This window comes from Schistocerca piceifrons, chromosome 2 (assembly GCF_021461385.2).
Source record: "Schistocerca piceifrons isolate TAMUIC-IGC-003096 chromosome 2, iqSchPice1.1, whole genome shotgun sequence".
Classification (NCBI taxonomy): domain Eukaryota; kingdom Metazoa; phylum Arthropoda; class Insecta; order Orthoptera; family Acrididae; genus Schistocerca; species Schistocerca piceifrons.
Window position 1 is genome coordinate 1,009,838,086 of NC_060139.1, and position 13,710 is coordinate 1,009,851,795.

The 13,710-nt window shown below is 42.8% G+C and overlaps 1 non-coding gene across 1 annotated transcript; it reads left to right on the forward strand.

Annotated features, from left to right (window-relative positions):
* Positions 1 to 473: 473 nt before the first annotated feature.
* Trnat-ugu lies at positions 474 to 547 on the forward strand. The gene has a single exon. It is a non-coding gene; the product is annotated as a tRNA-Thr (tRNA).
* The last annotated feature ends 13,163 nt before the right edge of the window (positions 548 to 13,710 follow it).

The following is a 13,710-nucleotide window of genomic DNA, read 5'->3' on the forward strand; positions in this document are numbered from 1 at the left end:
AAGAACAGATACCATTGATAACAGTGCAGCTTCTCTAGAATAAATGATAATCGATAATTAATTGAAACCCTCAGCTGCCGACAGGTGATGTTGATATACCTCGATGCGGACCGCTGAAAATGTGTGTCCCGACCAGGACTCGAACCCGGGATCTCCTGCCTACATGGCAGACGCTCTATCCATTTTTTTTAGTTATTGTTGCTTGCCTCTTTCTCTCTTTCTTTTTTTTTTTGCATTTTGTTCGGTACTGTTCGTTGCGTTTGGTCTGGGCGGACGTCATAAGACAGCCGTTCAAGTTGATCTCTTTACTAAGTTTTTTTATTACAGAGGGCGAACAGCCCTCTGACTGAACACGCCGAGCTACCGTGCCGGCATCTGTCTGAGCCACCGAGGACACAGATGAATAGCGCGACTGCAGGGACTTATCCCTTGCACGCTTCCCGTGAGACCCACTTTACCAGCTGTCCACAATCTCCTCGGTGGCTCAGATGGATAGAGCGTCTGCCATGTAAGCAGGAGATCCCGGGTTCGAGTCCCGGTCGGGGCACACATTTTCAGCTGTCCCCATCGAGTTATATCAACAACACCTGTCGGCAGCTGAGGGTTTCAATTAATTATCATTTATTAATAAAACCGACATATTGGAATAACGGATTCCTAATGAGAAATCGAGCAAAAAGGTACTTACGAGCGTGCGTCCGGTAATGGATAGTGTGTGTGCAATGGCAACAAATCGTCCCCGAAGACAATACACAGCTGCATCGCATTAGCGCCACAACAGGTGTTCGGAGTGGCTTCCATGGGAGTGCAGGTCAGAGAGATGGATACATCACGTTGGCGAGCCACTTGCCTGGAGCTTGTACTAGGGTTCGTCTCCATATACTATAGAACCCGGTCCTCAAAACCTGTTGTACCCACAGTCCGGCGCCTTCCTGCACATTCCTCTGTGAGAAAGGAGCCACATCACACAAACTGCCAAACAGAGCTTTAAATGTTGTGGTTGGCATCTGTGAGGGTAGTTCAAATGGTTCAAATGGCTGTGAGCACTATGCGACTTAATATCTTAGGTCATCAGTCCCCCAGAACTTAGCACTACTTAAACCTAACTAACCTAAGGACATCACACACATCCATGCCCGAGGCAGGATTCGAACCTGCGACCGTAGCAGTCCCGCGGTTCCGGACTGCAGCGCCAGAACCGCACGGCCACCGCGGCCGGCTGTGAGGGTAGTTGTTTTTGGTATAGCCGCGCTGTCTCTCGGCCGTTTCCATCTGCTTGGCAGTACACAAACACCATCTCGACTTGTTCCCGACACGAATAGCGGACCATTCTGCTGCTTACAGTAGGCTGCGTCAGTCACAGAGCGTGCAGCAACACACAAGGAACACATCGGACGTGGTCAGAGGAACTGTCATGCGTCAGCGCCGTCTACCGTGGCAATGATGCGTTTCCAGACACATGTTCATAGGACCTTTCTCCCTTCATTTCCACTCAGGAATATATAGGGTGGGACAAGCAAATAAAAGTGGCCCGGAGATCAGAGTTCTAAGGAACAAGGAAACACAGCAGAGGAAAGGAAATTCAGTACTAACCTGATTCTATCAGATGTTGAAAGTGACCACCATCTGTGTCTTGGCACCCTTGGGCCCTTGTCAGCAAGTTGCTGAAGGTGGTTCCAAGCTAGAGTACTGGAATTTCCGCAGTCTCATCCTAAATGTTCCACCACAGTTTTTTTAAGACTGTGACGCTTGTTGCAATACAACTTCGACCTGAGGGCTCCCCACACAAAGTAATCGCATACCGACAAATCAGGTGACCTGAGTGGCAAGCTACGGAGGCGACCGGACTGTTCTCTGCTAACACACTCTGTCAGGCGTGAAGATTGTGTTAAATGTGCTCCAAGGGAAGTATATATAGACGAATATGTGAGCCAAAAAACTATCACACCTTCCTAATACCGCGTAGGGCCCCCGCGTGCACGCGAAAGTGCCCAACACGACGGGCATGGACTCGATTAATGTCTCAAGTAGTGCTGGAGAGAATTGTCACCACGAATCTTGCAGCAGTGTGCGTAAATCCGTAAGAGTACCAGTGGGTAGAGGTCTATTCTGAACAGCACATTACAAGGCCTCCCAGATATGCTCAATCATGTTCATATCTGAGGAGTTTGGCGGACAGCGGAAGTTTTTAAACTCAGAAGAGCGTTCTCGGAGCCACTCTGTAGCAATTCTGGACGTGTGGGGTGTCGCGTTGGCCTGCTGGAATTGCCGAAGTCCATCAGAATGCACAATGGATATGAATGAATGCAGGCGGTCCGACAGGAGGGTTACGTACGTGTCACCTGTCAGAGTCGTATCTAGACGTATCAGGGATCCCATGTCACTCCAGCTGCACCCGTCCCACACCATAACAGAGCCTCCACCAGCTTGAACAGTTCCCTGACAACATGTAGCGTTCCATAGATTCATGAGGTTGTCTCCACACCCATTCACGTCCATTCACTCGATAACATTTGAAACTAGACTCGTCCGACCAGGGAACATATTTCCAGTCATCAACAGTCCAATGTCGGAGTCGATGGGCCCAGGCGAAGCGTAAAGCTTTGTGTCGTGCAGTCATCAAGGGTACACGAGTGAGCCTTCGGCTCCGAAAGCCCATGTCGATGATGTTTCGTTGAATGGTTCGCACGCTGACACTTGTTGATGGCCCAGCAGCAATTTGCGGAAGGGTTTCATTTCTGTCACGTTGAACGATTCTCTTCAGTCGTCGTTGGTCCCGTTCTTGCAGGATCTTTTCCGGCCGCAGCGATGTCAGAAATTTGATGTTTTACCGTATTCTGATATTCACGATACACCCATGAAATGGTCGTACGGAAAATCCCCACTTCATCGCTAACTCGGAGATATTGTGTTCTATCGCTCGTGCACCGACTGTAACACCACGTTCAAACCCACTTAAATCTTGATAACGTGCCATTGCAGCAGCAGTAACCAATCGAACAACTGCGCCAGGCACTTGTCTTATGTAGGCGTTGCCGACCGCAGCGCCGTGTTCTGCCTGTTTGAATACGCATGCCTGTACCAGTTTCTTTGGCACTTCAGTTTAACAAAAAATACAGAGCAACCGAATGTCATCAGCAGCTTACGCCCTTAGAGTCCTGTCAGCAGTATGTAACAGTCAATGACTTTTGGTTACACGCCACTGAAATATACACTCTCTTCCTAGCTATCGAATTCTTTTGTGCGCAGAACATTTCCTTGTTAATGATTTAGTTCATCTACTCAGTTTTACCTCTTGTTTGGTGTTGTACATTGTAATGCTGAATAGTCTGCCATAAAATCCACCCGTTTAAAGTCATCGTATAATGTGTTGCGAAGGTCAAGTGAATATCCTGAACAAGCGTCTACTGCAATTATCTCGGTGAAGAGCTGAGCACTTTTAATCTCGCAGCCATCTGAATTCGCGATGAGTAGCCGCATATGTAGTGCAGGTTCTTTGCGATGTCTCTTAGCCTCTCTCCGACACTATGACCTCGCAGATGTTCCGTAACCGGTGTATAAGGTTAGAAATAACTTGATATGAGAGTTGTTAAGTTGCAGCCTCACCTATTATTCTGTGGTGATAGCCGACTTATTCTCAATGCTTGATCAATACACAGAACAAAATAATATTCCTATTACTTCACAATCATGATCCCTAGCCATACAGAAACAAAGATACATTTATTTAGTAATGTATCTGGTTAATAACTCTGATTCTTACGAACGCTACAGTATTTAACACAGATAACGATGGGGAACATGTGTACAAAATATGAAGAAAGTTTCCTAACTACAGAAAAGGGTCATAAGAAGTATAACCAAAAGTAGTAATCGGGCTAGTTGTAAAGACCGTCCAAAACTTTGAGGATTTTCCTATATCTACCTGACTGGTACGCACATAAAAAATAACCATAATGATCGTGAACAAACAGCTCTGTCCATGACAGAGGACAAGATAAACATAAAAACATAAAACTGAAAGCAGCATATTCCACTAAGGAATAAAACTTTAGAATGAATTGCCCATTAAATATTAAAGTGATTATTAAAACAAACTTATTTAAAAATCACTTGTTAAGCGGAACAGTCGACACAGTGAAGGAGTACTTAAATGACAGAGCATGGGTTTGGTACCAAAAATAAAGTATTGTGCAAGTAAATAACGATTACAAAACTTCACTGTCCTATCCCACGAACTACAATTTATTTATTTTCTGGAGAACTTCAGTCCAAACTTTTGCAATGGATAATACCGCGTGTTAGTAAAGTGGAGCTACTCACTGTGAATGCAAGAAAGACATACAGAAATGTTCCATATCTAACGGATTAGGGGCCAGAAGAGATCAAACAAGTGAGAAAGGTATAATTTTGACTATATTATTAACCGCCGCTTACACAATTTTGTCATTATGAGCACTGGAGACGTTGACGAGATGCTTACAGCGCCAGATTTGCACCTGGTGGTCGAAACTGGAACAATTTTTTTCAGGGTAAATCGGTTCCGCATTGACTTCAGGTTAATGTCGAGCTGGTTCCTATTGTAAGGCAACGGACGACTACCTGTTCCATCCTTGCCAAACTAGACTTGTAAGTATATAATTGCGTGAATGTACAGTGTATCTGTCCTAAGAGTCTCGAGGCGCATTTTCTCTGGAGTTTCGACAGCTATTTGTAATTTCTTTTTTGCAATCAGTCCAAACAAATGCTGCCCATAACCACTTTCCTGCGACGTCTAGTGTCAAAGGAAAACACTATTTTTTCCCCTTTACAAACAAAATGATTTTTAAAGTGGAATTTAACGATTTCGTTCGGAGAGCGGTCCCAAGTTAGTCTAGCGTGATATTCAGTTTGTAGATAAGTAACAACAGCAACAATAAAACACGAAGAATAGGCAGTACTCCAGCAGAAGCTGAGTAGCGCTGCTCCATTGTGGTATAGCAGACAGCTCATGTCATGGCGGCACACGAGGCGGGCAAGTCGGCCGAGGAAGACGTGGCGGAACTGGCAGTGGACGCATGTCGCTCTCTTTCCGCAACCGAGCGAGGTGGCGCAGTGGTTAGCACACTGGACTCGCATTCGGGAGGACGACGGTTCAATCCCGCGTCTGGCCATCCTGATTTAGGTTTTCCGTGATTTCCCTAAATCGCTCCAGGCAAATGCCGGGGTGGTTCCTTTGAAAGGGCACGGCCGACTTCCTTCGCTAATCCGATGAGAGCGATGACATCGCTGTCTGGTCTCCTCCCTCACAACAACCCAACCCTCTCTTTCCGCCACGCCGCGCTGCAGAATACAACACGTACATTTCTTCAGAAATAATAGAAATGATTCTGATAATAGGTCAGGGCTGCTAAGGTTTTCTTGTACAAGCGTCCTCTATACTTGTTGTCACTGTAGTGGATCTTTCTAACAAGATTCCGTACTAAAAATTTTATTTATTTAAGCATGTGTAATAATGTTACTAGAGAGACACCTTGGGTTACGCTGAAAGATATCCGGAACGAGAATGGAGCCATCCTTGCGCAGACACGTTTCGGGCTGCCGTACAGCGAGCACGAGAGATAGGGAATTTGCGCCCGGCGCAGCGCCAGCGCAAAAGGCCTGTGTGAAATCGAAACAATCTCATTGCACTAGATACGAGGTGTGATCAAAAAGTAACGAGAATTTTTGTTTTTCTTAAAGAGTATTTATTTCTTCGACAACATCAACCTTGTCCCCTTCAGACTAATTGCCCTCAGATACGAGGGTTGTCCAGAAAGTAAGAGTTCCGATTCGTCGCGAAATGGAAACCCCAGCGAAAACCAGAAACGTTTTATTTGCAGCTGGTAGGTACACCTTACACCTACTTCTCCACATAGTCACCGCTCCAACTTCGAGTGCTGTAGTAGTGTAGTATCAACTTTCCAATATCCTCGTCATAGAAAGCAGTCGCCTGTGCTATCTCGCAGTTATCTGCACGGGTCTGCAGCTCGTTGTCTGGGAAAAAATTTGCCTTAATAGCCAGCGGTTCTTGTGAGCAGAGACGAGACTCAGGGCGGGCCAATTACGCACCATATTGTGGGTGATCAAACACTTCTCTTCGGAAACGCTTCATTGCCACTGCAGTGTGCGGCCGAGAATTGGCGTGAAGTAGGACCTGCTAGACAGGTGTGTTATGTGGGCTGCATCACACAGGCGAAATCTCTAACCCGGCCCCCATACTTGGCGGGAGACGCTGTTCCCTACGCATCTTTACGTGCTCACTGTTCACTCAGAATTGAAAAGATCGACGCGGCACGATCGACGGGCATACTAGAGATACTTTACCGGATTTTCTCAGTGGTTTCCATTTCGTGACCGATCGGAACTTACTTTCTCGACAACCCTCGTATAACACACTTGCACCAGTGTTTTTTCCTATCTCGGAAGCACTTAAGGAATTCACTTTTCGGTATCGTGTTCAGCTCCTTCAGCAATTCTGCTTTCGTCGCATCATTGGTGGCAAAATGATGTCGTTTCATGATGGTTCTCTTTAGCCTCGGAAATAGAAAAAAAGTCGTAGAGGGCCAAGTCTGGCAAATACGGTAGCTAAGGCAACATAAGTTACGTTTTTGCAACAAAAAAAAATCACCAACAAGCATTGAGATGCGAGCGGGATCATTACAGTGATGCAATTTCCGGGTATTGTTGCGCCTCAGTTCTGATCGTTTTCTTCGGATCGCTTCACGCAAATGGCGCATAACTTCCGGGCAGCATTCCCTACTGGCCGTACAACCAGAAGACAGGAACTCTTGATGCACTATCCCATTCTATCCGAAGAAAACAGTGAGAGGAACCTTCACATGTGATCGAACTTCTTGAATTTTGTTTTTGTCTTAGATCTTCAGGCAGTTTCCATTGGGACGACTGAGCCTTGGTTTCGACATCATACCCGAGTAACCGTGTTTCTACAGCAGTTAACCTTCTTTAGAAGTTATGGATCGATGTCGACTTCGTTCAACAATTCGTGAGCGATGTCTAGGCGCCCCTTTTTTGTCGAAATTCAACAATTTCGGACGAAACTTTGGTGCTACATGTCTCATGCCCAAAACATCCTAAAAAAAGTCTTGACATGAACCAAAGGATATACTGACATGATTAGCAAACTCTCTGATGGTAATTCGGCGATTTTCCAGAACCATTTCCTTTACCTCTTCCACACTGTCATAAGTAATTGATGTGCTAGGGCGTCTAGGGCGGTCGTCGTCTTCAACGTCTTTTCGACACTCTCTGAAACGTTTGTACCACTCGTAAACTCTTGTCTTACTCATAGAAGATTCGGCAAAAGCCACAGTCAATGTTTTCAATGCGATCCTACACATTATTCCGATTTTCAACCAAAATATAATACAAATTCCTTGAGCCATCTTTTTCGAAAGTAAAGATTTCCCGAGCACTCGAAAACACGTATAACCTTCTCGACTGACAACAATGAACTAAATACTCAAAGCAGCTGAAAACGCACACGTACATCAGGAACATAAACACCACCAAGAGAAAAAAAATTGAAATTCAGGTGTGTAAAGCCTGCAAAATTTTTAAAAATTCCGTTACTTTTTGATCATACCGCTTATGGTACACACAATCCACACAGCAGTACAAGCACCCTCGCTATAAATCTGCACGGTGAATCGCACTTTGAGAGACTCAAACGTGCACCCATTCCGCCGGCACATGCACCGAAAGCTTTCAGTGGATGAAAGGCCAATCGGCTGATCTTCTGTGTGTGGGCGTTAAGCCAACCTATTGGGTTTCTTAAAGACACTCTATTTACAGACGAGTCAACGTGTTGCAGCGCAAGTGTGCCAAAACGTACGGCCAGACATTATTGGGCCTCCGTGAACTCCTGTCGCTTGCATGAGGCACATGATCAATGCACATGAGTCGTCAGTTGCTGGGGTACTATTATCGGTAAGCGTGTCGCTGATCTCCATTTTTTTGGAAGGCCGATTAAGTGAGAGAGAACGTACACCAGTTTCCTTGGGAACGAACTCCCTGTTCTCCTCGGCGATTCTGAATTAATAACGAGGTCTAGGGGTAGCGTCTTTGATTCATAATCAAAACGTCTTCGGTTCCGGGTTCGATCCCCACCACTGCCTAAATTTTGATAAATAATCAGCATTGGCGGCCGAAGACTTCCGGCATAAGAAGTCAGCCTCATTCTGCCAACGGCCTTGTCAAAGAGGGCGGAGGAGCGGATAGAGGTTCAGGGCACTCTCATGTCCTAGGGGCGGGAAATTGCCCCTAAAGGCGGAAGAATCAGCAATGATCAACGACATGAGGATGCAGAAGGCAATGGAAACCACTGCATTAAAGACACGTAACGTGTATCCACAGGACATATGGCCTGTAATTGAAGAAGTGTCATGATGATCTCTCCACTGGCAAAAGATTCCGGAATAGTCCCCCATTCGGATCTCCGGGAGGGGACTGCCAAGGGGGAGGTTACCATGAGCAAAAGATTGAATAATCAACGAAAGGATAACGTTCTACGAGTCGGGGCGTGGAATGTCAGAAGCTTGGTAGGGAAACTAGAAAATCTGAAAAGGGAATGCAAAGGCTCAATCTAGATATAGTAGGGGTCAGTGAAGTGACGTGGAAGGAAGACAAGGATTTCTGGTCAGATGAGTATCAGGTAATATCAACAGCAGCAGAAAATGGTATAACAGGTGTAGGATTCGTTATGAATAGGAAGGTAGGGCAGAGGGTGTGTTACTGTGAACAGTTCAGTGACCGGGTTGTTCTAATCAGAATCGACAGCAGACCAACACCGACAACGATAGTTCAGGTATACATGCCGACGTCACAAGCTGAAGATGAACAGATAGAGAAAGTGTATGAGGATATTGAAAGGGTAATGCAGTATATAAAGGGGGACGAAAATCTAATAGTCATTGGCGACTGGAATGCAGTTGTAGGGGAAGGAGTAGAAGAAAAGGTTACAGGAGAATATGGGCTTGGGACAAGGAATAAAAGAGGAGAAAGACTAACTGAGTTATGTAACAAGTTTCAGCTAGTAATAGCGAATACTCTGTTCAAGAATCACAAGAGGAGGAGGTATACTTGGAAAAGGCCGGGAGATACGGGAAGATTTCAATTAGATTACATCATGGTCAGACAGAGATTCTGAAATCATATACTGGATTGTAAGGCGTACCCAGGAGCAGATATAGACTCAGATCACAATATAGTAGTGATGAAGAGTAGGCTGAAGTTCAAGACATTAGTCAGGAAGAATTAATACGCAAAGAAGTGGGATACGGAAGTACTAAGGAATGACGAGATACGTTTGAAGTTCTCTAACGCTATAGATACAGCAATAAGGAATAGCGCAGTAGGCAGTACAGTTGAAGAGGAATGGACATCTCTAAAAAGGGCCATCACAGAAGTTGGGAAGGAAAACATAGGTACAAAGAAGGTAGCTGCGAAGAAACCATGGGTAACAGAAGAAATACTTCAGCTGATTGATGAAAGGAGGAAGTACAAACATGTTCCGGGAAAATCAGGAATACAGAAATACAAGTCGCTGAGGAATGAAATAAATAGGACGTGCAGGGAAGCTAAGACGAAATGGCTGCAGGAAAAATGTGAAGACATCGAAAAAGATATGATTGTCGGAAGGACAGACTCAGCATACAGGAAAGTCAAAACAACCTTTGGTGACATTAATAGCAACGGTGGTAACATTAAGAGTGCAACGGGAATTCCACTGTTAAATGCAGAGGAGAGAGCAGATAGGTGGAAAGAATACATTGAAAGTCTCTATGAGCGTGAAGATTTGTCTGATGTGATAGAAGAAGAAACAGGAGTTGCATGGGGGCTTAATTATATAGGATGCAAATACTTTTTAATTTTTTTTAGTCGCTGTCTGTCCGATTACGAAGTCTCGTAAACGGTTGGCCCTGACTAGTATTTGTACGCAATCTGACTGCATAGAATAACAACAAAGAATGAAAGAAAATTTCTGTTAATACAATTAATTAATTAAGTCCCCAGCAACTATAAAACCTACGAAACCAAGACACAAGTGTAATTGTTCTGTGTGAGGAAGTGTGATTCAACGTACACATCTGGCACGGTTCTTCTTCAATAGGACAAGAAATTTTAAATACCATTTATACTGAAGTAATTAAAAAAAATAAAAATACTATAATTGAGTAAGGAAACCAGTAATTTCACTCTAATACAAGAACACAAGTCAGATGCTTTGTTGACTGAACCTGTAATGACGCATTATTTAAGACATTGAAATAATTAAAAAAAGGGAATTTTTTTACCTTCATATATATTGACGAAAAGCACTCTGATCATTACAATATCTCCATTCGAACAACGTCTGCTGTCTAGCCCATCAAACAACTGCATAAAACATGGCCACAAATAGCACAGCTATCAATATCCTCTCAGCAAGATCTGCACAACCGCTCACTACGACGACATCTCAACAACGACTGACTCCTACTACTTCTCAACAAGCACTGACTACTGCCACATCTCGACAAGCACTGCCAGTGGAGGCGGCGGAATAAAACTCTTTGGCGTAATCTCTGGCGCTGTGGCTCAGTGTAGCCACCTTTCATATGCCCATCCTCCACGGGCCAGAATTTGATGGTATTTTTGCCAGCATTGGTGGTGAAAATACCACCAAATTCGTCCACAAAAATACAGACAAAAATAAAAGATAATATTAATACGTAAATATCACATAATTAGATAAAATTTTGGCTTTGCACTGACCTTTCAATAACTTAATATATAAAATACAGTAAGCAATACAAATTCTTTCATACATGTGACTTTACATAATAGTTTACACAATACACAAAAAATCAGTTTATAAAAATGTTCACATAAAATGCTTTCAATGATTCAAAAAAACAAGTAGTTGATAGTTCCATTAGTGGCACCCAGCAATGTTGAACAGGTGCAGACACCAACAAGTGACATTATGTCAGTAGAAGCAGTTCCATCAGTGGCACCCAGCAATGTTGAACAGGTGCAGACACCAACAAGTGACATCATTCAACAGAAGCAGTTCCATTAGTGGCACCCAGCAATGTTGAACAGGTGCAGACTCCAACAAGTGACATTATCTCAGTAGAAGCAGTCCATCAGTGGCACCCAGCATTGTTGAACAGGTGCTGACACCAACAAGTGACATTATCTCAGTAGAAGTAGTCCATCAGTGGCACCCAGCAATGTTGAACAAGTGCAGAGACCAACAAGTGACATTTCAGTAGAAGCAGTTCCATCAGTAGCACCCAGCAATGTTGAACAGGTGCAGACAGCAACAAGTGACAACATTTCAGTAGAAGCAGTTCCATCTGTGGCACCCAGCAATGTTGAGCAGGTGCAGACACCAACAAGTGACATTTCAGTAGAAGCAGTTCCATCAGTAGCACCCAGCGATGTTGAACAGGTGCAGACAGCAGTCCATAATATTCACTATCACTAATCACACTGATCATCAGAGTTTATCAGCAGAAATTAAGCATGTCCTAGTGGCACCAATCATGTAGAAAAAGTGCAAGTAACGGTCCATAATATTCACTATCACTAATCACACAGTTCATCAGCAGAAATTAAACATTTCTAAGTGTCACACATCAATGTTGAACAGGTGCAGGTGTGAACAACAGTCTGAATGCACACACAATTGCTTTTACAAAATTATTATCAATGCTCTTACACTAAACATACAAATTATAATAAACACACAAATGATATCAGATAATTGTCATATTACTATTACAAATACACAAATATCAGTAAACCTAGAATATTTATGGGTGTCAGTGCAAGCCACAACAAACAAGTAAAATAATATTTAGGAGATAGGTCGGTACCAATTATCTGGGATTAGGAAGGGAAAACACATAAAACACACTCACTCATCTTTCGTCCACATTAGTGCTACTGTGTAATTGAATAGTGTTAACTGTGTAAATGCAATTCTGTCAAAATTTGATGTTCATCATGTGTATCAAGTAGTAGTGGCAGCAATGTATAACAGTCAATAATAGTTAGTCAACGTCATAGTCATAATGTCAAGACCAATGTTTGCCAAGCCAAATCAAATGTACGGTTGCTGAACAACTGTCAGTGAGCCAAGATATGCAAATGCTTCCTCTCTCAAAAAGAAGTATATACTGCTTAGTGATTTAACAAAGTGTGTGTGTAGACAATCTTCCTTCTACTTGAGTGTTCTAGTCTGCCATCTTCATCCTCCTTGTTCCATATAGACCAAAAAAAAAAAAAAAAAAAAATGCTCCACACTTACTTTACCTCTTATCCACCAAAACTCCAATAATCAGCAGCATCACATAGTCTTAATACTTCAATAATACCTCTTACGTCGATACATATGAACCTTATCATCAATAGCATTTACCTTACCTCTTGTCCACCAAAACTCCAATAATCATCAACTTCACACAATCTCAATACCTCAATAATATCTCTTCAATACGTCGACACATATAAACCTTATCGCCAATATCATTTCCCTTCCATAACAACTCTTTCTTCTAGTCAGTCTCCTCGAACAAGTACAGACAAAATCCTAGTGCAAACTTCATCATCCCATACAATCCGTAGACACAATGTCCACACACAACCTCTGTGTAATCCATCTGACCCATATCTTCTACTCATTATGAATTATAAATACATTTTGGTTACCTTGTCCATCATAAAATAAAAAAAATGCATACATGACCTCTAAAAGCCTTCAGTTCGAAGAACTTTCAGTAGGTAAGTACGATTACGAAGTGTGAATAATCGTGATATTTCAGTGTGTACACCACTTCAAGAATTATGGCAAACAGAAGCAAATATGTGGAGTATTTCTTGTGTCAAGTGTCACTTGCTATTTCAATTGCTCACGAAGAATGCAGTGTAATAACTGTCAATGGTCTAAACCTAGTGTTGGTATGTCATGTCGTTAGCTTCCTTCCTATTAGCATAAATTTATACAGCTTCCATAAAACCTCCAGCTCATGTGACTTCTATGAAGTTTCTTGTACTAATGTCGTTCGTCGAATTATAGCAGTTCATTTTCTTATCTTAAAAATATAAGGCACTGAGCGTAAGCAAAACATGCAACAGCGAGTAAATATACCAGTAGAGAACAGAATGTCAACAAGTGGAAGCAGCACAATTCCTACAACGAGGCTCTGCCAAGCAAACAATTTATAATAAATACCATAGTGTGACCTAACCTCCATGTTCGTACCCAGTATATCAGCATTTCCATATACCAAATTAAAGAGTAGTTATGACAACAAAACAGAAATGTGTAAATATGCAATCCATACGCAAAGCAGCAAATATATATCTTACATAATAAACAGGTCATTAGCATCATATCAGCATAAGCAAATAAATGTTCATATGAAATTTAATAAGTAAACATGAAGGCGCAAGCAGATAAATCACAAAGTATAACTTACGTACATATCAGCACAACGAATCAGGTGACAATTATAATTTAAATAAATAAGCACAGCTGGCACATAATAAAAAAATATGACACCAGTGAAAAAGCAGTACAGCCAAGCGATGCATAATATATACAAAAAACAATCCTGTTCATTAATCAATCATTGTCAAAATCAGTTAACGTACGCAAGCACGTCGCTTCACAAGTAAATT